Source organism: Eleutherodactylus coqui, chromosome 7 (genome assembly GCF_035609145.1).
Source record: "Eleutherodactylus coqui strain aEleCoq1 chromosome 7, aEleCoq1.hap1, whole genome shotgun sequence".
NCBI classification, from domain to species: Eukaryota; Metazoa; Chordata; class Amphibia; order Anura; family Eleutherodactylidae; genus Eleutherodactylus; species Eleutherodactylus coqui.
The window spans coordinates 48675842-48700490 of record NC_089843.1 but is presented as its reverse complement, the minus strand read 5'-3'; the positions used below and the strand labels follow the sequence as shown (position 1 = coordinate 48700490).

The 24649-nt window shown below is 38.4% G+C and overlaps 17 non-coding genes across 17 annotated transcripts; all 17 read left to right on the top strand.

Moving 5' to 3' along the window:
- Positions 1-22: 22 nt before the first annotated feature.
- On the top strand, positions 23-95 carry TRNAT-UGU (transfer RNA threonine (anticodon UGU)). The gene has a single exon. It is a non-coding gene; the product is annotated as a tRNA-Thr (tRNA).
- Positions 96-1632: 1537 nt separating this feature from the next.
- Positions 1633-1705, top strand: TRNAT-UGU (transfer RNA threonine (anticodon UGU)). Its single transcript has one exon. It is a non-coding gene; the product is annotated as a tRNA-Thr (tRNA).
- Positions 1706-3242: 1537 nt separating this feature from the next.
- On the top strand, positions 3243-3315 carry TRNAT-UGU (transfer RNA threonine (anticodon UGU)). The gene has a single exon. It is a non-coding gene; the product is annotated as a tRNA-Thr (tRNA).
- Positions 3316-4852: 1537 nt separating this feature from the next.
- Positions 4853-4925, top strand: TRNAT-UGU (transfer RNA threonine (anticodon UGU)). The gene has a single exon. It is a non-coding gene; the product is annotated as a tRNA-Thr (tRNA).
- A 1537-nt stretch (positions 4926-6462) lies between these two features.
- Positions 6463-6535, top strand: TRNAT-UGU (transfer RNA threonine (anticodon UGU)). The gene has a single exon. It is a non-coding gene; the product is annotated as a tRNA-Thr (tRNA).
- A 1537-nt stretch (positions 6536-8072) lies between these two features.
- On the top strand, positions 8073-8145 carry TRNAT-UGU (transfer RNA threonine (anticodon UGU)). Its single transcript has one exon. It is a non-coding gene; the product is annotated as a tRNA-Thr (tRNA).
- A 1537-nt stretch (positions 8146-9682) lies between these two features.
- On the top strand, positions 9683-9755 carry TRNAT-UGU (transfer RNA threonine (anticodon UGU)). The gene has a single exon. It is a non-coding gene; the product is annotated as a tRNA-Thr (tRNA).
- A 1537-nt stretch (positions 9756-11292) lies between these two features.
- TRNAT-UGU (transfer RNA threonine (anticodon UGU)) lies at positions 11293-11365 on the top strand. The gene has a single exon. It is a non-coding gene; the product is annotated as a tRNA-Thr (tRNA).
- A 1537-nt stretch (positions 11366-12902) lies between these two features.
- On the top strand, positions 12903-12975 carry TRNAT-UGU (transfer RNA threonine (anticodon UGU)). The gene has a single exon. It is a non-coding gene; the product is annotated as a tRNA-Thr (tRNA).
- An 819-nt stretch (positions 12976-13794) lies between these two features.
- On the top strand, positions 13795-13867 carry TRNAT-UGU (transfer RNA threonine (anticodon UGU)). Its single transcript has one exon. It is a non-coding gene; the product is annotated as a tRNA-Thr (tRNA).
- Positions 13868-15404: 1537 nt separating this feature from the next.
- On the top strand, positions 15405-15477 carry TRNAT-UGU (transfer RNA threonine (anticodon UGU)). Its single transcript has one exon. It is a non-coding gene; the product is annotated as a tRNA-Thr (tRNA).
- A 1537-nt stretch (positions 15478-17014) lies between these two features.
- On the top strand, positions 17015-17087 carry TRNAT-UGU (transfer RNA threonine (anticodon UGU)). The gene has a single exon. It is a non-coding gene; the product is annotated as a tRNA-Thr (tRNA).
- A 1538-nt stretch (positions 17088-18625) lies between these two features.
- TRNAT-UGU (transfer RNA threonine (anticodon UGU)) lies at positions 18626-18698 on the top strand. Its single transcript has one exon. It is a non-coding gene; the product is annotated as a tRNA-Thr (tRNA).
- Positions 18699-20235: 1537 nt separating this feature from the next.
- On the top strand, positions 20236-20308 carry TRNAT-UGU (transfer RNA threonine (anticodon UGU)). The gene has a single exon. It is a non-coding gene; the product is annotated as a tRNA-Thr (tRNA).
- An 820-nt stretch (positions 20309-21128) lies between these two features.
- TRNAT-UGU (transfer RNA threonine (anticodon UGU)) lies at positions 21129-21201 on the top strand. Its single transcript has one exon. It is a non-coding gene; the product is annotated as a tRNA-Thr (tRNA).
- A 1537-nt stretch (positions 21202-22738) lies between these two features.
- On the top strand, positions 22739-22811 carry TRNAT-UGU (transfer RNA threonine (anticodon UGU)). Its single transcript has one exon. It is a non-coding gene; the product is annotated as a tRNA-Thr (tRNA).
- Positions 22812-24348: 1537 nt separating this feature from the next.
- TRNAT-UGU (transfer RNA threonine (anticodon UGU)) lies at positions 24349-24421 on the top strand. Its single transcript has one exon. It is a non-coding gene; the product is annotated as a tRNA-Thr (tRNA).
- Positions 24422-24649: the final 228 nt, after the last annotated feature.

The window sequence follows — 24649 nt, the reverse complement described above, 5'->3', positions numbered from 1 at the left end:
TGTGGGACTCTTTCAAAATGCAGGCTTCATAGCTCAGGGGTTAGAGCACTGGTCTTGTAAACCAGGGGTCGTGAGTTCGATTCTCACTGAGGCCAAATTTTCTTAGTAAAGGCTATCGTGAACATCAAACCTTCTGAAAGTGGTTTTTGCCTATGAGAAAGCATCTTTCAACACTTTCTCTTTACAGCCCTCTGAATGCCAAAATCAAAAAGTCGAGATTTTATAGTCCTTTAATCTCACTTCAACAATTAAGCTCTTAACATGACCCAATTCTCTTCTGGTTGCAGAAAATTTTCATCGCCATGTAGGTCACTGTGACTGCATGCTCTTACCCTGGGAGCGAGACCTTGAATGCCACTTTACACAGGTGGGATATACCTTGAATGGAATGTGTTATCAGAACAATACCTATTGCTTGAATCAAAGTTTGATGTCACGCATCATTTTTAAATAATTTTAATGATTTGGGAAATTAAAATCTTGCAGTTTTCACTCTTTCCACCTAGCCCTATTATTCTGCTCTGTAGAAATCGCTTTTTAGTAGTGATCTGATTGTCATTACAGGCAGAATTACAAATATAGATAAAACCTTTTGTATTAATCAAAATGGATCACACCATTCACATTAGATCATGTGCACAACTCACTCAAACCTTTACTTGCAGGATTCCCTTAACACAGGTTAGCACATGCTTGGAGCACACTATCAGACGAACAATGCCTTCTCTCCCGTCTATTGTTTTGAAGCGCTTTTAGTTGCTTGCTTAGTCAAAAAAGATAAACCTTTTTTGTTGATGCTTACGATGATCTTTGGTATCTCACCAAAATCTGCAAGCTGCCGAATGGTTGAGCGGTCTGGGGGACTACGTTCAGGTTGTATGCTCTCCTGGACTTGTGGGTTCAAATACCGCTTCTGGCAGCTCAGTTTTGCTTAAATATTACCCAGGATGTTTTAGCAATTGCTACATGAAAATATTTTCAGAATAAAAAGACCTTCTGGTAAGAATGAAGAAAAAGGATTGTAGTGCCAAGCAGCACGAGGATTACCGAGGCATTAAGAACTGGGGCTTAACATCTTAGTCTAGGCTGATGGTGAAAAGAGCTGTTTTGGAACCATGTTAGTAGAACCAATGTGGCTGTTCTCAAGAAGCTAAATATTCTAGTACATAAGATGCTTTTTAATGGTGAATTGATGTTACTACCAGCTTTCAAATCTGCTTAGGTTTTTTCAACAGGGTTCTATCAGAACATAACTAAAAGAAAAGATATGCACACATACTGGGCTGATGTGAGCGCTTTGCTTTTAAACCTGCAATTTGAATCAAGGAAGGAAAAAGTCCTTCAAAACTTTTTCTGTTCAACCCTCTGACTATTAAATCCTCAACTAATATAAAGCAGTGCTGCACCAGGGAATGAAAAACTGCTCCAGGCTTTATATTTCATCCCAAGAATTGGACTCTTAGCACGACCAAACTTTCTTTGAGTTTCGCAATTTTTTCGACTTGTGTATTTGAGGATGGCCGCATGATCTTTTCAGGAAGCATGGGTTCATTCCTACTTATGACATTCTAAGATTTTTGAAAAAGGAATATAGAATTGGTCAAAAATATTGTGGGACTCTTTCAAAATGCAGGCTTCATAGCTCAGGGGTTAGAGCACTGGTCTTGTAAACCAGGGGTCGTGAGTTCGATTCTCACTGAGGCCAAATTTTCTTAGTAAAGGCTATCGTGAACATCAAACCTTCTGAAAGTGGTTTTTGCCTATGAGAAAGCATCTTTCAACACTTTCTCTTTACAGCCCTCTGAATGCCAAAATCAAAAAGTCGAGATTTTATAGTCCTTTAATCTCACTTCAACAATTAAGCTCTTAGCATGACCCAATTCTCTTCTGGTTGCAGAAAATTTTCATCGCCATGTAGGTCACTGTGACTGCATGCTCTTACCCTGGGAGCGAGACCTTGAATGCCACTTTACACAGGTGGGATATACCTTGAATGGAATGTGTTATCAGAACAATACCTATTGCTTGAATCAAAGTTTGATGTCACGCATAATTTTTAAATAATTTTAATGATTTGGGAAATTAAAATCTTGCAGTTTTCACTCTTTCCACCTAGCCCTATTATTCTGCTCTGTAGAAATCGCTTTTTAGTAGTGATCTGATTGTCATTACAGGCAGAATTACAAATATAGATAAAACCTTTTGTATTAATCAAAATGGATCACACCATTCACATTAGATCATGTGCACAACTCACTCAAACCTTTACTTGCAGGATTCCCTTAACACAGGTTAGCACATGCTTGGAGCACACTATCAGACGAACAATGCCTTCTCTCCCGTCTATTGTTTTGAAGCGCTTTTAGTTGCTTGCTTAGTCAAAAAAGATAAACCTTTTTTGTTGATGCTTACGATGATCTTTGGTATCTCACCAAAATCTGCAAGCTGCCGAATGGTTGAGCGGTCTGGGGGACTACATTCAGGTTGTATGCTCTCCTGGACTTGTGGGTTCAAATACCGCTTCTGGCAGCTCAGTTTTGCTTAAATATTACCCAGGATGTTTTAGCAATTGCTACATGAAAATATTTTCAGAATAAAAAGACCTTCTGGTAAGAATGAAGAAAAAGGATTGTAGTGCCAAGCAGCACGAGGATTACCGAGGCATTAAGAACTGGGGCTTAACATCTTAGTCTAGGCTGATGGTGAAAAGAGCTGTTTTGGAACCATGTTAGTAGAACCAATGTGGCTGTTCTCAAGAAGCTAAATATTCTAGTACATAAGATGCTTTTTAATGGTGAATTGATGTTACTACCAGCTTTCAAATCTGCTTAGGTTTTTTCAACAGGGTTCTATCAGAACATAACTAAAAGAAAAGATATGCACACATACTGGGCTGATGTGAGCGCTTTGCTTTTAAACCTGCAATTTGAATCAAGGAAGGAAAAAGTCCTTCAAAACTTTTTCTGTTCAACCCTCTGACTATTAAATCCTCAACTAATATAAAGCAGTGCTGCACCAGGGAATGAAAAACTGCTCCAGGCTTTATATTTCATCCCAAGAATTGGACTCTTAGCACGACCAAACTTTCTTTGAGTTTCGCAATTTTTTCGACTTGTGTATTTGAGGATGGCCGCATGATCTTTTCAGGAAGCATGGGTTCATTCCTACTTATGACATTCTAAGATTTTTGAAAAAGGAATATAGAATTGGTCAAAAATATTGTGGGACTCTTTCAAAATGCAGGCTTCATAGCTCAGGGGTTAGAGCACTGGTCTTGTAAACCAGGGGTCGTGAGTTCGATTCTCACTGAGGCCAAATTTTCTTAGTAAAGGCTATCGTGAACATCAAACCTTCTGAAAGTGGTTTTTGCCTATGAGAAAGCATCTTTCAACACTTTCTCTTTACAGCCCTCTGAATGCCAAAATCAAAAAGTCGAGATTTTATAGTCCTTTAATCTCACTTCAACAATTAAGCTCTTAACATGACCCAATTCTCTTCTGGTTGCAGAAAATTTTCATCGCCATGTAGGTCACTGTGACTGCATGCTCTTACCCTGGGAGCGAGACCTTGAATGCCACTTTACACAGGTGGGATATACCTTGAATGGAATGTGTTATCAGAACAATACCTATTGCTTGAATCAAAGTTTGATGTCACGCATAATTTTTAAATAATTTTAATGATTTGGGAAATTAAAATCTTGCAGTTTTCACTCTTTCCACCTAGCCCTATTATTCTGCTCTGTAGAAATCGCTTTTTAGTAGTGATCTGATTGTCATTACAGGCAGAATTACAAATATAGATAAAACCTTTTGTATTAATCAAAATGGATCACACCATTCACATTAGATCATGTGCACAACTCACTCAAACCTTTACTTGCAGGATTCCCTTAACACAGGTTAGCACATGCTTGGAGCACACTATCAGACGAACAATGCCTTCTCTCCCGTCTATTGTTTTGAAGCGCTTTTAGTTGCTTGCTTAGTCAAAAAAGATAAACCTTTTTTGTTGATGCTTACGATGATCTTTGGTATCTCACCAAAATCTGCAAGCTGCCGAATGGTTGAGCGGTCTGGGGGACTACGTTCAGGTTGTATGCTCTCCTGGACTTGTGGGTTCAAATACCGCTTCTGGCAGCTCAGTTTTGCTTAAATATTACCCAGGATGTTTTAGCAATTGCTACATGAAAATATTTTCAGAATAAAAAGACCTTCTGGTAAGAATGAAGAAAAAGGATTGTAGTGCCAAGCAGCACGAGGATTACCGAGGCATTAAGAACTGGGGCTTAACATCTTAGTCTAGGCTGATGGTGAAAAGAGCTGTTTTGGAACCATGTTAGTAGAACCAATGTGGCTGTTCTCAAGAAGCTAAATATTCTAGTACATAAGATGCTTTTTAATGGTGAATTGATGTTACTACCAGCTTTCAAATCTGCTTAGGTTTTTTCAACAGGGTTCTATCAGAACATAACTAAAAGAAAAGATATGCACACATACTGGGCTGATGTGAGCGCTTTGCTTTTAAACCTGCAATTTGAATCAAGGAAGGAAAAAGTCCTTCAAAACTTTTTCTGTTCAACCTTCTGACTATTAAATCCTCAACTAATATAAAGCAGTGCTGCACCAGGGAATGAAAAACTGCTCCAGGCTTTATATTTCATCCCAAGAATTGGACTCTTAGCACGACCAAACTTTCTTTGAGTTTCGCAATTTTTTCGACTTGTGTATTTGAGGATGGCCGCATGATCTTTTCAGGAAGCATGGGTTCATTCCTACTTATGACATTCTAAGATTTTTGAAAAAGGAATATAGAATTGGTCAAAAATATTGTGGGACTGTTTCAAAATGCAGGCTTCATAGCTCAGGGGTTAGAGCACTGGTCTTGTAAACCAGGGGTCGTGAGTTCGATTCTCACTGAGGCCAAATTTTCTTAGTAAAGGCTATCGTGAACATCAAACCTTCTGAAAGTGGTTTTTGCCTATGAGAAAGCATCTTTCAACACTTTCTCTTTACAGCCCTCTGAATGCCAAAATCAAAAAGTCGAGATTTTATAGTCCTTTAATCTCACTTCAACAATTAAGCTCTTAACATGACCCAATTCTCTTCTGGTTGCAGAAAATTTTCATCGCCATGTAGGTCACTGTGACTGCATGCTCTTACCCTGGGAGCGAGACCTTGAATGCCACTTTACACAGGTGGGATATACCTTGAATGGAATGTGTTATCAGAACAATACCTATTGCTTGAATCAAAGTTTGATGTCACGCATCATTTTTAAATAATTTTAATGATTTGGGAAATTAAAATCTTGCAGTTTTCACTCTTTCCACCTAGCCCTATTATTCTGCTCTGTAGAAATCGCTTTTTAGTAGTGATCTGATTGTCATTACAGGCAGAATTACAAATATAGATAAAACCTTTTGTATTAATCAAAATGGATCACACCATTCACATTAGATCATGTGCACAACTCACTCAAACCTTTACTTGCAGGATTCCCTTAACACAGGTTAGCACATGCTTGGAGCACACTATCAGACGAACAATGCCTTCTCTCCCGTCTATTGTTTTGAAGCGCTTTTAGTTGCTTGCTTAGTCAAAAAAGATAAACCTTTTTTGTTGATGCTTACGATGATCTTTGGTATCTCACCAAAATCTGCAAGCTGCCGAATGGTTGAGCGGTCTGGGGGACTACATTCAGGTTGTATGCTCTCCTGGACTTGTGGGTTCAAATACCGCTTCTGGCAGCTCAGTTTTGCTTAAATATTACCCAGGATGTTTTAGCAATTGCTACATGAAAATATTTTCAGAATAAAAAGACCTTCTGGTAAGAATGAAGAAAAAGGATTGTACTGCCAAGCAGCACGAGGATTACCGAGGCATTAAGAACTGGGGCTTAACATCTTAGTCTAGGCTGATGGTGAAAAGAGCTGTTTTGGAACCATGTTAGTAGAACCAATGTGGCTGTTCTCAAGAAGCTAAATATTCTAGTACATAAGATGCTTTTTAATGGTGAATTGATGTTACTACCAGCTTTCAAATCTGCTTAGGTTTTTTCAACAGGGTTCTATCAGAACATAACTAAAAGAAAAGATATGCACACATACTGGGCTGATGTGAGCGCTTTGCTTTTAAACCTGCAATTTGAATCAAGGAAGGAAAAAGTCCTTCAAAACTTTTTCTGTTCAACCCTCTGACTATTAAATCCTCAACTAATATAAAGCAGTGCTGCACCAGGGAATGAAAAACTGCTCCAGGCTTTATATTTCATCCCAAGAATTGGACTCTTAGCACGACCAAACTTTCTTTGAGTTTCGCAATTTTTTCGACTTGTGTATTTGAGGATGGCCGCATGATCTTTTCAGGAAGCATGGGTTCATTCCTACTTATGACATTCTAAGATTTTTGAAAAAGGAATATAGAATTGGTCAAAAATATTGTGGGACTCTTTCAAAATGCAGGCTTCATAGCTCAGGGGTTAGAGCACTGGTCTTGTAAACCAGGGGTCGTGAGTTCGATTCTCACTGAGGCCAAATTTTCTTAGTAAAGGCTATCGTGAACATCAAACCTTCTGAAAGTGGTTTTTGCCTATGAGAAAGCATCTTTCAACACTTTCTCTTTACAGCCCTCTGAATGCCAAAATCAAAAAGTCGAGATTTTATAGTCCTTTAATCTCACTTCAACAATTAAGCTCTTAACATGACCCAATTCTCTTCTGGTTGCAGAAAATTTTCATCGCCATGTAGGTCACTGTGACTGCATGCTCTTACCCTGGGAGCGAGACCTTGAATGCCACTTTACACAGGTGGGATATACCTTGAATGGAATGTGTTATCAGAACAATACCTATTGCTTGAATCAAAGTTTGATGTCACGCATCATTTTTAAATAATTTTAATGATTTGGGAAATTAAAATCTTGCAGTTTTCACTCTTTCCACCTAGCCCTATTATTCTGCTCTGTAGAAATCGCTTTTTAGTAGTGATCTGATTGTCATTACAGGCAGAATTACAAATATAGATAAAACCTTTTGTATTAATCAAAATGGATCACACCATTCACATTAGATCATGTGCACAACTCACTCAAACCTTTACTTGCAGGATTCCCTTAACACAGGTTAGCACATGCTTGGAGCACACTATCAGACGAACAATGCCTTCTCTCCCGTCTATTGTTTTGAAGCGCTTTTAGTTGCTTGCTTAGTCAAAAAAGATAAACCTTTTTTGTTGATGCTTACGATGATCTTTGGTATCTCACCAAAATCTGCAAGCTGCCGAATGGTTGAGCGGTCTGGGGGACTACGTTCAGGTTGTATGCTCTCCTGGACTTGTGGGTTCAAATACCGCTTCTGGCAGCTCAGTTTTGCTTAAATATTACCCAGGATGTTTTAGCAATTGCTACATGAAAATATTTTCAGAATAAAAAGACCTTCTGGTAAGAATGAAGAAAAAGGATTGTAGTGCCAAGCAGCACGAGGATTACCGAGGCATTAAGAACTGGGGCTTAACATCTTAGTCTAGGCTGATGGTGAAAAGAGCTGTTTTGGAACCATGTTAGTAGAACCAATGTGGCTGTTCTCAAGAAGCTAAATATTCTAGTACATAAGATGCTTTTTAATGGTGAATTGATGTTACTACCAGCTTTCAAATCTGCTTAGGTTTTTTCAACAGGGTTCTATCAGAACATAACTAAAAGAAAAGATATGCACACATACTGGGCTGATGTGAGCGCTTTGCTTTTAAACCTGCAATTTGAATCAAGGAAGGAAAAAGTCCTTCAAAACTTTTTCTGTTCAACCTTCTGACTATTAAATCCTCAACTAATATAAAGCAGTGCTGCACCAGGGAATGAAAAACTGCTCCAGGCTTTATATTTCATCCCAAGAATTGGACTCTTAGCACGACCAAACTTTCTTTGAGTTTCGCAATTTTTTCGACTTGTGTATTTGAGGATGGCCGCATGATCTTTTCAGGAAGCATGGGTTCATTCCTACTTATGACATTCTAAGATTTTTGAAAAAGGAATATAGAATTGGTCAAAAATATTGTGGGACTGTTTCAAAATGCAGGCTTCATAGCTCAGGGGTTAGAGCACTGGTCTTGTAAACCAGGGGTCGTGAGTTCGATTCTCACTGAGGCCAAATTTTCTTAGTAAAGGCTATCGTGAACATCAAACCTTCTGAAAGTGGTTTTTGCCTATGAGAAAGCATCTTTCAACACTTTCTCTTTACAGCCCTCTGAATGCCAAAATCAAAAAGTCGAGATTTTATAGTCCTTTAATCTCACTTCAACAATTAAGCTCTTAACATGACCCAATTCTCTTCTGGTTGCAGAAAATTTTCATCGCCATGTAGGTCACTGTGACTGCATGCTCTTACCCTGGGAGCGAGACCTTGAATGCCACTTTACACAGGTGGGATATACCTTGAATGGAATGTGTTATCAGAACAATACCTATTGCTTGAATCAAAGTTTGATGTCACGCATCATTTTTAAATAATTTTAATGATTTGGGAAATTAAAATCTTGCAGTTTTCACTCTTTCCACCTAGCCCTATTATTCTGCTCTGTAGAAATCGCTTTTTAGTAGTGATCTGATTGTCATTACAGGCAGAATTACAAATATAGATAAAACCTTTTGTATTAATCAAAATGGATCACACCATTCACATTAGATCATGTGCACAACTCACTCAAACCTTTACTTGCAGGATTCCCTTAACACAGGTTAGCACATGCTTGGAGCACACTATCAGACGAACAATGCCTTCTCTCCCGTCTATTGTTTTGAAGCGCTTTTAGTTGCTTGCTTAGTCAAAAAAGATAAACCTTTTTTGTTGATGCTTACGATGATCTTTGGTATCTCACCAAAATCTGCAAGCTGCCGAATGGTTGAGCGGTCTGGGGGACTACATTCAGGTTGTATGCTCTCCTGGACTTGTGGGTTCAAATACCGCTTCTGGCAGCTCAGTTTTGCTTAAATATTACCCAGGATGTTTTAGCAATTGCTACATGAAAATATTTTCAGAATAAAAAGACCTTCTGGTAAGAATGAAGAAAAAGGATTGTAGTGCCAAGCAGCACGAGGATTACCGAGGCATTAAGAACTGGGGCTTAACATCTTAGTCTAGGCTGATGGTGAAAAGAGCTGTTTTGGAACCATGTTAGTAGAACCAATGTGGCTGTTCTCAAGAAGCTAAATATTCTAGTACATAAGATGCTTTTTAATGGTGAATTGATGTTACTACCAGCTTTCAAATCTGCTTAGGTTTTTTCAACAGGGTTCTATCAGAACATAACTAAAAGAAAAGATATGCACACATACTGGGCTGATGTGAGCGCTTTGCTTTTAAACCTGCAATTTGAATCAAGGAAGGAAAAAGTCCTTCAAAACTTTTTCTGTTCAACCCTCTGACTATTAAATCCTCAACTAATATAAAGCAGTGCTGCACCAGGGAATGAAAAACTGCTCCAGGCTTTATATTTCATCCCAAGAATTGGACTCTTAGCACGACCAAACTTTCTTTGAGTTTCGCAATTTTTTCGACTTGTGTATTTGAGGATGGCCGCATGATCTTTTCAGGAAGCATGGGTTCATTCCTACTTATGACATTCTAAGATTTTTGAAAAAGGAATATAGAATTGGTCAAAAATATTGTGGGACTCTTTCAAAATGCAGGCTTCATAGCTCAGGGGTTAGAGCACTGGTCTTGTAAACCAGGGGTCGTGAGTTCGATTCTCACTGAGGCCAAATTTTCTTAGTAAAGGCTATCGTGAACATCAAACCTTCTGAAAGTGGTTTTTGCCTATGAGAAAGCATCTTTCAACACTTTCTCTTTACAGCCCTCTGAATGCCAAAATCAAAAAGTCGAGATTTTATAGTCCTTTAATCTCACTTCAACAATTAAGCTCTTAACATGACCCAATTCTCTTCTGGTTGCAGAAAATTTTCATCGCCATGTAGGTCACTGTGACTGCATGCTCTTACCCTGGGAGCGAGACCTTGAATGCCACTTTACACAGGTGGGATATACCTTGAATGGAATGTGTTATCAGAACAATACCTATTGCTTGAATCAAAGTTTGATGTCACGCATAATTTTTAAATAATTTTAATGATTTGGGAAATTAAAATCTTGCAGTTTTCACTCTTTCCACCTAGCCCTATTATTCTGCTCTGTAGAAATCGCTTTTTAGTAGTGATCTGATTGTCATTACAGGCAGAATTACAAATATAGATAAAACCTTTTGTATTAATCAAAATGGATCACACCATTCACATTAGATCATGTGCACAACTCACTCAAACCTTTACTTGCAGGATTCCCTTAACACAGGTTAGCACATGCTTGGAGCACACTATCAGACGAACAATGCCTTCTCTCCCGTCTATTGTTTTGAAGCGCTTTTAGTTGCTTGCTTAGTCAAAAAAGATAAACCTTTTTTGTTGATGCTTACGATGATCTTTGGTATCTCACCAAAATCTGCAAGCTGCCGAATGGTTGAGCGGTCTGGGGGACTACGTTCAGGTTGTATGCTCTCCTGGACTTGTGGGTTCAAATACCGCTTCTGGCAGCTCAGTTTTGCTTAAATATTACCCAGGATGTTTTAGCAATTGCTACATGAAAATATTTTCAGAATAAAAAGACCTTCTGGTAAGAATGAAGAAAAAGGATTGTAGTGCCAAGCAGCACGAGGATTACCGAGGCATTAAGAACTGGGGCTTAACATCTTAGTCTAGGCTGATGGTGAAAAGAGCTGTTTTGGAACCATGTTAGTAGAACCAATGTGGCTGTTCTCAAGAAGCTAAATATTCTAGTACATAAGATGCTTTTTAATGGTGAATTGATGTTACTACCAGCTTTCAAATCTGCTTAGGTTTTTTCAACAGGGTTCTATCAGAACATAACTAAAAGAAAAGATATGCACACATACTGGGCTGATGTGAGCGCTTTGCTTTTAAACCTGCAATTTGAATCAAGGAAGGAAAAAGTCCTTCAAAACTTTTTCTGTTCAACCTTCTGACTATTAAATCCTCAACTAATATAAAGCAGTGCTGCACCAGGGAATGAAAAACTGCTCCAGGCTTTATATTTCATCCCAAGAATTGGACTCTTAGCACGACCAAACTTTCTTTGAGTTTCGCAATTTTTTCGACTTGTGTATTTGAGGATGGCCGCATGATCTTTTCAGGAAGCATGGGTTCATTCCTACTTATGACATTCTAAGATTTTTGAAAAAGGAATATAGAATTGGTCAAAAATATTGTGGGACTGTTTCAAAATGCAGGCTTCATAGCTCAGGGGTTAGAGCACTGGTCTTGTAAACCAGGGGTCGTGAGTTCGATTCTCACTGAGGCCAAATTTTCTTAGTAAAGGCTATCGTGAACATCAAACCTTCTGAAAGTGGTTTTTGCCTATGAGAAAGCATCTTTCAACACTTTCTCTTTACAGCCCTCTGAATGCCAAAATCAAAAAGTCGAGATTTTATAGTCCTTTAATCTCACTTCAACAATTAAGCTCTTAACATGACCCAATTCTCTTCTGGTTGCAGAAAATTTTCATCGCCATGTAGGTCACTGTGACTGCATGCTCTTACCCTGGGAGCGAGACCTTGAATGCCACTTTACACAGGTGGGATATACCTTGAATGGAATGTGTTATCAGAACAATACCTATTGCTTGAATCAAAGTTTGATGTCACGCATCATTTTTAAATAATTTTAATGATTTGGGAAATTAAAATCTTGCAGTTTTCACTCTTTCCACCTAGCCCTATTATTCTGCTCTGTAGAAATCGCTTTTTAGTAGTGATCTGATTGTCATTACAGGCAGAATTACAAATATAGATAAAACCTTTTGTATTAATCAAAATGGATCACACCATTCACATTAGATCATGTGCACAACTCACTCAAACCTTTACTTGCAGGATTCCCTTAACACAGGTTAGCACATGCTTGGAGCACACTATCAGACGAACAATGCCTTCTCTCCCGTCTATTGTTTTGAAGCGCTTTTAGTTGCTTGCTTAGTCAAAAAAGATAAACCTTTTTTGTTGATGCTTACGATGATCTTTGGTATCTCACCAAAATCTGCAAGCTGCCGAATGGTTGAGCGGTCTGGGGGACTACATTCAGGTTGTATGCTCTCCTGGACTTGTGGGTTCAAATACCGCTTCTGGCAGCTCAGTTTTGCTTAAATATTACCCAGGATGTTTTAGCAATTGCTACATGAAAATATTTTCAGAATAAAAAGACCTTCTGGTAAGAATGAAGAAAAAGGATTGTAGTGCCAAGCAGCACGAGGATTACCGAGGCATTAAGAACTGGGGCTTAACATCTTAGTCTAGGCTGATGGTGAAAAGAGCTGTTTTGGAACCATGTTAGTAGAACCAATGTGGCTGTTCTCAAGAAGCTAAATATTCTAGTACATAAGATGCTTTTTAATGGTGAATTGATGTTACTACCAGCTTTCAAATCTGCTTAGGTTTTTTCAACAGGGTTCTATCAGAACATAACTAAAAGAAAAGATATGCACACATACTGGGCTGATGTGAGCGCTTTGCTTTTAAACCTGCAATTTGAATCAAGGAAGGAAAAAGTCCTTCAAAACTTTTTCTGTTCAACCCTCTGACTATTAAATCCTCAACTAATATAAAGCAGTGCTGCACCAGGGAATGAAAAACTGCTCCAGGCTTTATATTTCATCCCAAGAATTGGACTCTTAGCACGACCAAACTTTCTTTGAGTTTCGCAATTTTTTCGACTTGTGTATTTGAGGATGGCCGCATGATCTTTTCAGGAAGCATGGGTTCATTCCTACTTATGACATTCTAAGATTTTTGAAAAAGGAATATAGAATTGGTCAAAAATATTGTGGGACTCTTTCAAAATGCAGGCTTCATAGCTCAGGGGTTAGAGCACTGGTCTTGTAAACCAGGGGTCGTGAGTTCGATTCTCACTGAGGCCAAATTTTCTTAGTAAAGGCTATCGTGAACATCAAACCTTCTGAAAGTGGTTTTTGCCTATGAGAAAGGATCTTTCAACACTTTCTCTTTACAGCCCTCTGAATGCCAAAATCAAAAAGTCGAGATTTTATAGTCCTTTAATCTCACTTCAACAATTAAGCTCTTAACATGACCCAATTCTCTTCTGGTTGCAGAAAATTTTCATCGCCATGTAGGTCACTGTGACTGCATGTAGAACTGGCATTAAGAACTGGGGCTTAACATCTTAGTCTAGGCTGATGGTGAAAAGAGCTGTTTTGGAACCATGTTAGTAGAACCAATGTGGCTGTTCTCAAGAAGCTAAATATTCTAGTACATAAGATGCTTTTTAATGGTGAATTGATGTTACTACCAGCTTTCAAATCTGCTTAGGTTTTTTCAATAGGGTTCTATCAGAACATAACTAAAAGAAAAGATATGCACACATACTGGGCTGATGTGAACGCTTTGCTTTTAAACCTGCAATTTGAATCAAGGAAGGAAAAAGTCCTTCAAAACTTTTTCTGTTCAACCCTCTGACTATTAAATCCTCAACTAATATAAAGCAGTGCTGCACCAGGGAATGAAAAACTGCTCCAGGCTTTATATTTCATCCCAAGAATTGGACTCTTAGCACGACCAAACTTTCTTTGAGTTTCGCAATTTTTTCGACTTGTGTATTTGAGGATGGCCGCATGATCTTTTCAGGAAGCATGGGTTCATTCCTACTTATGACATTCTAAGATTTTTGAAAAAGGAATATAGAATTGGTCAAAAATATTGTGGGACTCTTTCAAAATGCAGGCTTCATAGCTCAGGGGTTAGAGCACTGGTCTTGTAAACCAGGGGTCGTGAGTTCGATTCTCACTGAGGCCAAATTTTCTTAGTAAAGGCTATCGTGAACATCAAACCTTCTGAAAGTGGTTTTTGCCTATGAGAAAGCATCTTTCAACACTTTCTCTTTACAGCCCTCTGAATGCCAAAATCAAAAAGTCGAGATTTTATAGTCCTTTAATCTCACTTCAACAATTAAGCTCTTAACATGACCCAATTCTCTTCTGGTTGCAGAAAATTTTCATCGCCATGTAGGTCACTGTGACTGCATGCTCTTACCCTGGGAGCGAGACCTTGAATGCCACTTTACACAGGTGGGATATACCTTGAATGGAATGTGTTATCAGAACAATACCTATTGCTTGAATCAAAGTTTGATGTCACGCATAATTTTTAAATAATTTTAATGATTTGGGAAATTAAAATCTTGCAGTTTTCACTCTTTCCACCTAGCCCTATTATTCTGCTCTGTAGAAATCGCTTTTTAGTAGTGATCTGATTGTCATTACAGGCAGAATTACAAATATAGATAAAACCTTTTGTATTAATCAAAATGGATCACACCATTCACATTAGATCATGTGCACAACTCACTCAAACCTTTACTTGCAGGATTCCCTTAACACAGGTTAGCACATGCTTGGAGCACACTATCAGACGAACAATGCCTTCTCTCCCGTCTATTGTTTTGAAGCGCTTTTAGTTGCTTGCTTAGTCAAAAAAGATAAACCTTTTTTGTTGATGCTTACGATGATCTTTGGTATCTCACCAAAATCTGCAAGCTGCCGAATGGTTGAGCGGTCTGGGGGACTACGTTCAGGTTGTATGCTCTCCTGGACTTGTGGGTTCAAATACCGCTTCTGGCAGCTCAGTTTTGCTTAAATATTACCCAGGATGTTTTAGCAATTGCTACATGAAAATATTTTCAGAATAAAAAGACCTTCTGGTAAGAATGAAGAAAAAGGATTGTAGTGCCAAGCAGCACGAGGATTACCGAGGCATTAAGAACTGGGGCTTAACATCTTAGTCTAGGCTGATGGTGAAAAGAGCTGTTTTGGAACCATGTTAGTAGAACCAATGTGGCTGTTCTCAAGAAGCTAAATATTCTAGTACATAAGATGCTTTTTAATGGTGAATTGATGTTACTACCAGCTTTCAAATCTGCTTAGGTTTTTTCAACAGGGTTCTATCAGAACATAACTAAAAGAAAAGATATGCACACATACTGGGCTGATGTGAGCGCTTTGCTTTTAAACCTGCAATTTGAATCAAGGAAGGAAAAAGTCCTTCAAAACTTTTTCTGTTCAACCTTCTGACTATTAAATCCTCAACTAATATAAAGCAGTGCTGCACCAGGGAATGAAAAACTGCTCCAGGCTTTATATTTCATCCCAAGAATTGGACTCTTAGCACGACCAAACTTTCTTTGAGTTTCGCAATTTTTTCGACTTGTGTATTTGAGGATGGCCGCATGATCTTTTCAGGAAGCATGGGTTCATTCCTACTTATGACATTCTAAGATTTTTGAAAAAGGAATATAGAATTGGTCAAAAATATTGTGGGACTGTTTCAAAATGCAGGCTTCATAGCTCAGGGGTTAGAGCACTGGTCTTGTAAACCAGGGGTCGTGAGTTCGATTCTCACTGAGGCCAAATTTTCTTAGTAAAGGCTATCGTGAACATCAAACCTTCTGAAAGTGGTTTTTGCCTATGAGAAAGCATCTTTCAACACTTTCTCTTTACAGCCCTCTGAATGCCAAAATCAAAAAGTCGAGATTTTATAGTCCTTTAATCTCACTTCAACAATTAAGCTCTTAACATGACCCAATTCTCTTCTGGTTGCAGAAAATTTTCATCGCCATGTAGGTCACTGTGACTGCATGCTCTTACCCTGGGAGCGAGACCTTGAATGCCACTTTACACAGGTGGGATATACCTTGAATGGAATGTGTTATCAGAACAATACCTATTGCTTGAATCAAAGTTTGATGTCACGCATCATTTTTAAATAATTTTAATGATTTGGGAAATTAAAATCTTGCAGTTTTCACTCTTTCCACCTAGCCCTATTATTCTGCTCTGTAGAAATCGCTTTTTAGTAGTGATCTGATTGTCATTACAGGCAGAATTACAAATATAGATAAAACCTTTTGTATTAATCAAAATGGATCACACCATTCACATTAGATCATGTGCACAACTCACTCAAACCTTTACTTGCAGGATTCCCTTAACACAGGTTAGCACATGCTTGGAGCACACTATCAGACGAACAATGCCTTCTCTCCCGTCTATTGTTTTGAAGCGCTTTTAGTTGCTTGCTTAGTCAAAAAAGATAAACCTTTTTTGTTGATGCTTACGATGATCTTTGGTATCTCACCAAAATCTGCAAGCTGCCGAATGGTTGAGCGGTCTGGGGGACTACATTCAGGTTGTATGCTCTCCTGGACTTGTGGGTTCAAATACCGCTTCTGGCAGCTCAGTTTTGCTTAAATATTACCCAGGATGTTTTAGCAATTGCTACATGAAAATATTTTCAGAATAAAAAGACCTTCTGGTAAGAATGAAGAAAAAGGATTGTAGTGCCAAGCAGCACGAGGATTACCGAGGCATTAAGAACTGGGGCTTAACATCTTAGTCTAGGCTGATGGTGAAAAGAGCTGTTTTGGAACCATGTTAGTAGAACCAATGTGGCTGTTCTCAAGAAGCTAAATATTCTAGTACATAAGATGCTTTTTAATGGTGAATTGATGTTACTACCAGCTTTCAAATCTGCTTAGGTTTTTTCAATAGGGTTCTATCAGAACATAACTAAAAGAAAAGATATGCACACATACTGGGCTGATGTGAACGCTTTGCTTTTAAACCTGCAATTTGAATCAAGGAAGGAAAAAGTCCTTCAAAACTTTTTCTGTTCAACCCTCTGACTATTAAATCCTCAACTAATATAAAGCAGTGCTGCACCAGGGAATGAAAAACTGCTCCAGGCTTTATATTTCATCCCAAGAATTGGACTCTTAGCACGACCAAACTTTCTTTGAGTTTCGCAATTTTTTCGACTTGTGTATTTGAGGATGGCCGCATGATCTTTTCAGGAAGCATGGGTTCATTCCTACTTATGACATTCTAAGATTTTTGAAAAAGGAATATAGAATTGGTCAAAAATATTGTGGGACTCTTTCGAAATGCAGGCTTCATAGCTCAGGGGTTAGAGCACTGGTCTTGTAAACCAGGGGTCGTGAGTTCGATTCTCACTGAGGCCAAATTTTCTTAGTAAAGGCTATCGTGAACATCAAACCTTCTGAAAGTGGTTTTTGCCTATGAGAAAGGATCTTTCAACACTTTCTCTTTACAGCCCTCTGAATGCCAAAATCAAAAAGTCGAGATTTTATAGTCCTTTAATCTCACTTCAACAATTAGGCTCTTAACATGACCCAATTCTCTTCTGGTTGCAGAAAATTTTCATCGCCATGTAGGTCACTGTGACTGCATGCTCTTACCCTGGGAGCGAGACCTTGAATGCCACTTTACACAGGTGGGATATACCTTGAATGGAATGTGTTATCAGAACAATACCTATTGCTTGAATCAAAGTTTGATGTCACGCATAATTTTTAAATAATTTTAATGATTTGGGAAATTAAAAACTTGCAGTTTTCACTCTTTCCACCTAGCCCTATTATTCTGCTCTGTAGAAATCGCTTTTTAGTAGTGATCTGATTGTCATTACAGGCAGAATTACAAATATAGATAAAACCTTTTGTATTAATCAAAATGGATCACACCATTCACATTAGATCATGTGCACAACTCACTCAAACCTTTACTTGCAGGATTACCTTAACACAGGTTAGCACATGCTTGGAGCACACTATCAGACGAACAATGCCTTCTCTCCCGTCTATTGTTTTGAAGCGCTTTTAGTTGCTTGCTTAGTCAAAAAAGATAAACCTTTTTTGTTGATGCTTACGATGATCTTTGGTATCTCACCAAAATCTGCAAGCTGCCGAATGGTTGAGCGGTCTGGGGGACTACGTTCAGGTTGTATGCTCTCCTGGACTTGTGGGTTCAAATACCGCTTCTGGCAGCTCAGTTTTGCTTAAATATTACCCAGGATGTTTTAGCAATTGCTACATGAAAATATTTTCAGAATAAAAAGACCTTCTGGTAAGAATGAAGAAAAAGGATTGTAGTGCCAAGCAGCACGAGGATTACCGAGGCATTAAGAACTGGGGCTTAACATCTTAGTCTAGGCTGATGGTGAAAAGAGCTGTTTTGGAACCATGTTAGTAGAACCAATGTGGCTGTTCTCAAGAAGCTAAATATTCTAGTACATAAGATGCTTTTTAATGGTGAATTGATGTTACTACCAGCTTTCAAATCTGCTTAGGTTTTTTCCAACAGGGTTCTATCAGAACATAACTAAAAGAAAAGATATGCACACATACTGGGCTGATGTGAGCGCTTTGCTTTTAAACCTGCAATTTGAATCAAGGAAGGAAAAAGTCCTTCAAAACTTTTTCTGTTCAACCCTCTGACTATTAAATCCTCAACTAATATAAAGCAGTGCTGCACCAGGGAATGAAAAACTGCTCCAGGCTTTATATTTCATCCCAAGAATTGGACTCTTAGCACGACCAAACTTTCTTTGAGTTTCGCAATTTTTTCGACTTGTGTATTTGAGGATGGCCGCATGATCTTTTCAGGAAGCATGGGTTCATTCCTACTTATGACATTCTAAGATTTTTGAAAAAGGAATATAGAATTGGTCAAAAATATTGTGGGACTCTTTCGAAATGCAGGCTTCATAGCTCAGGGGTTAGAGCACTGGTCTTGTAAACCAGGGGTCGTGAGTTCGATTCTCACTGAGGCCAAATTTTCTTAGTAAAGGCTATCGTGAACATCAAACCTTCTGAAAGTGGTTTTTGCCTATGAGAAAGGATCTTTCAACACTTTCTCTTTACAGCCCTCTGAATGCCAAAATCAAAAAGTCGAGATTTTATAGTCCTTTAATCTCACTTCAACAATTAAGCTCTTAACATGACCCAATTCTCTTCTGGTTGCAGAAAATTTTCATCGCCATGTAGGTCACTGTGACTGCATGCTCTTACCCTGGGAGCGAGACCTTGAATGCCACTTTACACAGGTGGGATATACCTTGAATGGAATGTGTTATCAGAACAATACCTATTGCTTGAATCAAAGTTTGATGTCACGCATCATTTTTAAATAATTTTAATGATTTGGGAAATTAAAATCTTGCAGTTTTCACTCTTTCCACCTAGCCCTATTATTCTGCTCTGTAGAAATCGCTTTTTAGTAGTGATCTGATTGTCATTACAGGCAGAATTACAAATATAGATAAAACCTTTTGTATTAATCAAAATGGATCACACCATTCACATTAGATCATGTGCACAACTCACTCAAACCTTTACTTGCAGGATTCCCTTAACACAGGTTAGCACATGCTTGGAGCACACTATCAGACGAACAATGCCTTCTCTCCCGTCTATTGTTTTGAAGCGCTTTTAGTTGCTTGCTTAGTCAAAAAAGATAAACCTTTTTTGTTGATGCTTACGATGATCTTTGGTATCTCACCAAAATCTGCAAGCTGCCGAATGGTTGAGCGGTCTGGGGGACTACGTTCAGGTTGTATGCTCTCCTGGACTTGTGGGTTCAAATACCGCTTCTGGCAGCTCAGTTTTGCTTAAATATTACCCAGGATGTTTTAGCAATTGCTACATGAAAATATTTTCAGAATAAAAAGACCTTCTGGTAAGAATGAAGAAAAAGGATTGTAGTGCCAAGCAGCACGAGGATTACCGAGGCATTAAGAACTGGGGCTTAACATCTTAGTCTAGGCTGATGGTGAAAAGAGCTGTTTTGGAACCATGTTAGTAGAACCAATGTGGCTGTTCTCAAGAAGCTAAATATTCTAGTACATAAGATGCTTTTTAATGGTGAATTGATGTTACTACCAGCTTTCAAATCTGCTTAGGTTTTTTCAATAGGGTTCTATCAGAACATAACTAAAAGAAAAGATATGCACACATACTGGGCTGATGTGAACGCTTTGCTTTTAAACCTGCAATTTGAATCAAGGAAGGAAAAAGTCCTTCAAAACTTTTTCTGTTCAACCCTCTGACTATTAAATCCTCAACTAATATAAAGCAGTGCTGCACCAGGGAATGAAAAACTGCTCCAGGCTTTATATTTCATCCCAAGAATTGGACTCTTAGCACGACCAAACTTTCTTTGAGTTTCGCAATTTTTTCGACTTGTGTATTTGAGGATGGCCGCATGATCTTTTCAGGAAGCATGGGTTCATTCCTACTTATGACATTCTAAGATTTTTGAAAAAGGAATATAGAATTGGTCAAAAATATTGTGGGACTCTTTCAAAATGCAGGCTTCATAGCTCAGGGGTTAGAGCACTGGTCTTGTAAACCAGGGGTCGTGAGTTCGATTCTCACTGAGGCCAAATTTTCTTAGTAAAGGCTATCGTGAACATCAAACCTTCTGAAAGTGGTTTTTGCCTATGAGAAAGGATCTTTCAACACTTTCTCTTTACAGCCCTCTGAATGCCAAAATCAAAAAGTCGAGATTTTATAGTCCTTTAATCTCACTTCAACAATTAAGCTCTTAACATGACCCAATTCTCTTCTGGTTGCAGAAAATTTTCATCGCCATGTAGGTCACTGTGACTGCATGTAGAACTGGCATTAAGAACTGGGGCTTAACATCTTAGTCTAGGCTGATGGTGAAAAGAGCTGTTTTGGAACCATGTTAGTAGAACCAATGTGGCTGTTCTCAAGAAGCTAAATATTCTAGTACATAAGATGCTTTTTAATGGTGAATTGATGTTACTACCAGCTTTCAAATCTGCTTAGGTTTTTTCCAACAGGGTTCTATCAGAACATAACTAAAAGAAAAGATATGCACACATACTGGGCTGATGTGAGCGCTTTGCTTTTAAACCTGCAATTTGAATCAAGGAAGGAAAAAGTCCTTCAAAACTTTTTCTGTTCAACCCTCTGACTATTAAATCCTCAACTAATATAAAGCAGTGCTGCACCAGGGAATGAAAAACTGCTCCAGGCTTTATATTTCATCCCAAGAATTGGACTCTTAGCACGACCAAACTTTCTTTGAGTTTCGCAATTTTTTCGACTTGTGTATTTGAGGATGGCCGCATGATCTTTTCAGGAAGCATGGGTTCATTCCTACTTATGACATTCTAAGATTTTTGAAAAAGGAATATAGAATTGGTCAAAAATATTGTGGGACTCTTTCGAAATGCAGGCTTCATAGCTCAGGGGTTAGAGCACTGGTCTTGTAAACCAGGGGTCGTGAGTTCGATTCTCACTGAGGCCAAATTTTCTTAGTAAAGGCTATCGTGAACATCAAACCTTCTGAAAGTGGTTTTTGCCTATGAGAAAGGATCTTTCAACACTTTCTCTTTACAGCCCTCTGAATGCCAAAATCAAAAAGTCGAGATTTTATAGTCCTTTAATCTCACTTCAACAATTAAGCTCTTAACATGACCCAATTCTCTTCTGGTTGCAGAAAATTTTCATCGCCATGTAGGTCACTGTGACTGCATGCTCTTACCCTGGGAGCGAGACCTTGAATGCCACTTTACACAGGTGGGATATACCTTGAATGGAATGTGTTATCAGAACAATACCTATTGCTTGAATCAAAGTTTGATGTCACGCATAATTTTTAAATAATTTTAATGATTTGGGAAATTAAAATCTTGCAGTTTTCACTCTTTCCACCTAGCCCTATTATTCTGCTCTGTAGAAATCGCTTTTTAGTAGTGATCTGATTGTCATTACAGGCAGAATTACAAATATAGATAAAACCTTTTGTATTAATCAAAATGGATCACACCATTCACATTAGATCATGTGCACAACTCACTCAAACCTTTACTTGCAGGATTCCCTTAACACAGGTTAGCACATGCTTGGAGCACACTATCAGACGAACAATGCCTTCTCTCCCGTCTATTGTTTTGAAGCGCTTTTAGTTGCTTGCTTAGTCAAAAAAGATAAACCTTTTTTGTTGATGCTTACGATGATCTTTGGTATCTCACCAAAATCTGCAAGCTGCCGAATGGTTGAGCGGTCTGGGGGACTACGTTCAGGTTGTATGCTCTCCTGGACTTGTGGGTTCAAATACCGCTTCTGGCAGCTCAGTTTTGCTTAAATATTACCCAGGATGTTTTAGCAATTGCTACATGAAAATATTTTCAGAATAAAAAGACCTTCTGGTAAGAATGAAGAAAAAGGATTGTAGTGCCAAGCAGCACGAGGATTACCGAGGCATTAAGAACTGGGGCTTAACATCTTAGTCTAGGCTGATGGTGAAAAGAGCTGTTTTGGAACCATGTTAGTAGAACCAATGTGGCTGTTCTCAAGAAGCTAAATATTCTAGTACATAAGATGCTTTTTAATGGTGAATTGATGTTACTACCAGCTTTCAAATCTGCTTAGGTTTTTTCAATAGGGTTCTATCAGAACATAACTAAAAGAAAAGATATGCACACATACTGGGCTGATGTGAACGCTTTGCTTTTAAACCTGCAATTTGAATCAAGGAAGGAAAAAGTCCTTCAAAACTTTTTCTGTTCAACCCTCTGACTATTAAATCCTCAACTAATATAAAGCAGTGCTGCACCAGGGAATGAAAAACTGCTCCAGGCTTTATATTTCATCCCAAGAATTGGACTCTTAGCACGACCAAACTTTCTTTGAGTTTCGCAATTTTTTCGACTTGTGTATTTGAGGATGGCCGCATGATCTTTTCAGGAAGCATGGGTTCATTCCTACTTATGACATTCTAAGATTTTTGAAAAAGGAATATAGAATTGGTCAAAAATATTGTGGGACTGTTTCAAAATGCAGGCTTCATAGCTCAGGGGTTAGAGCACTGGTCTTGTAAACCAGGGGTCGTGAGTTCGATTCTCACTGAGGCCAAATTTTCTTAGTAAAGGCTATCGTGAACATCAAACCTTCTGAAAGTGGTTTTTGCCTATGAGAAAGCATCTTTCAACACTTTCTCTTTACAGCCCTCTGAATGCCAAAATCAAAAAGTCGAGATTTTATAGTCCTTTAATCTCACTTCAACAATTAAGCTCTTAACATGACCCAATTCTCTTCTGGTTGCAGAAAATTTTCATCGCCATGTAGGTCACTGTGACTGCATGCTCTTACCCTGGGAGCGAGACCTTGAATGCCACTTTACACAGGTGGGATATACCTTGAATGGAATGTGTTATCAGAACAATACCTATTGCTTGAATCAAAGTTTGATGTCACGCATCATTTTTAAATAATTTTAATGATTTGGGAAATTAAAATCTTGCAGTTTTCACTCTTTCCACCTAGCCCTATTATTCTGCTCTGTAGAAATCGCTTTTTAGTAGTGATCTGATTGTCATTACAGGCAGAATTACAAATATAGATAAAACCTTTTGTATTAATCAAAATGGATCACACCATTCACATTAGATCATGTGCACAACTCACTCAAACCTTTACTTGCAGGATTCCCTTAACACAGGTTAGCACATGCTTGGAGCACACTATCAGACGAACAATGCCTTCTCTCCCGTCTATTGTTTTGAAGCGCTTTTAGTTGCTTGCTTAGTCAAAAAAGATAAACCTTTTTTGTTGATGCTTACGATGATCTTTGGTATCTCACCAAAATCTGCAAGCTGCCGAATGGTTGAGCGGTCTGGGGGACTACATTCAGGTTGTATGCTCTCCTGGACTTGTGGGTTCAAATACCGCTTCTGGCAGCTCAGTTTTGCTTAAATATTACCCAGGATGTTTTAGCAATTGCTACATGAAAATATTTTCAGAATAAAAAGACCTTCTGGTAAGAATGAAGAAAAAGGATTGTAGTGCCAAGCAGCACGAGGATTACCGAGGCATTAAGAACTGGGGCTTAACATCTTAGTCTAGGCTGATGGTGAAAAGAGCTGTTTTGGAACCATGTTAGTAGAACCAATGTGGCTGTTCTCAAGAAGCTAAATATTCTAGTACATAAGATGCTTTTTAATGGTGAATTGATGTTACTACCAGCTTTCAAATCTGCTTAGGTTTTTTCAATAGGGTTCTATCAGAACATAACTAAAAGAAAAGATATGCACACATACTGGGCTGATGTGAACGCTTTGCTTTTAAACCTGCAATTTGAATCAAGGAAGGAAAAAGTCCTTCAAAACTTTTTCTGTTCAACCCTCTGACTATTAAATCCTCAACTAATATAAAGCAGTGCTGCACCAGGGAATGAAAAACTGCTCCAGGCTTTATATTTCATCCCAAGAATTGGACTCTTAGCACGACCAAACTTTCTTTGAGTTTCGCAATTTTTTCGACTTGTGTATTTGAGGATGGCCGCATGATCTTTTCAGGAAGCATGGGTTCATTCCTACTTATGACATTCTAAGATTTTTGAAAAAGGAATATAGAATTGGTCAAAAATATTGTGGGACTCTTTCAAAATGCAGGCTTCATAGCTCAGGGGTTAGAGCACTGGTCTTGTAAACCAGGGGTCGTGAGTTCGATTCTCACTGAGGCCAAATTTTCTTAGTAAAGGCTATCGTGAACATCAAACCTTCTGAAAGTGGTTTTTGCCTATGAGAAAGGATCTTTCAACACTTTCTCTTTACAGCCCTCTGAATGCCAAAATCAAAAAGTCGAGATTTTATAGTCCTTTAATCTCACTTCAACAATTAAGCTCTTAACATGACCCAATTCTCTTCTGGTTGCAGAAAATTTTCATCGCCATGTAGGTCACTGTGACTGCA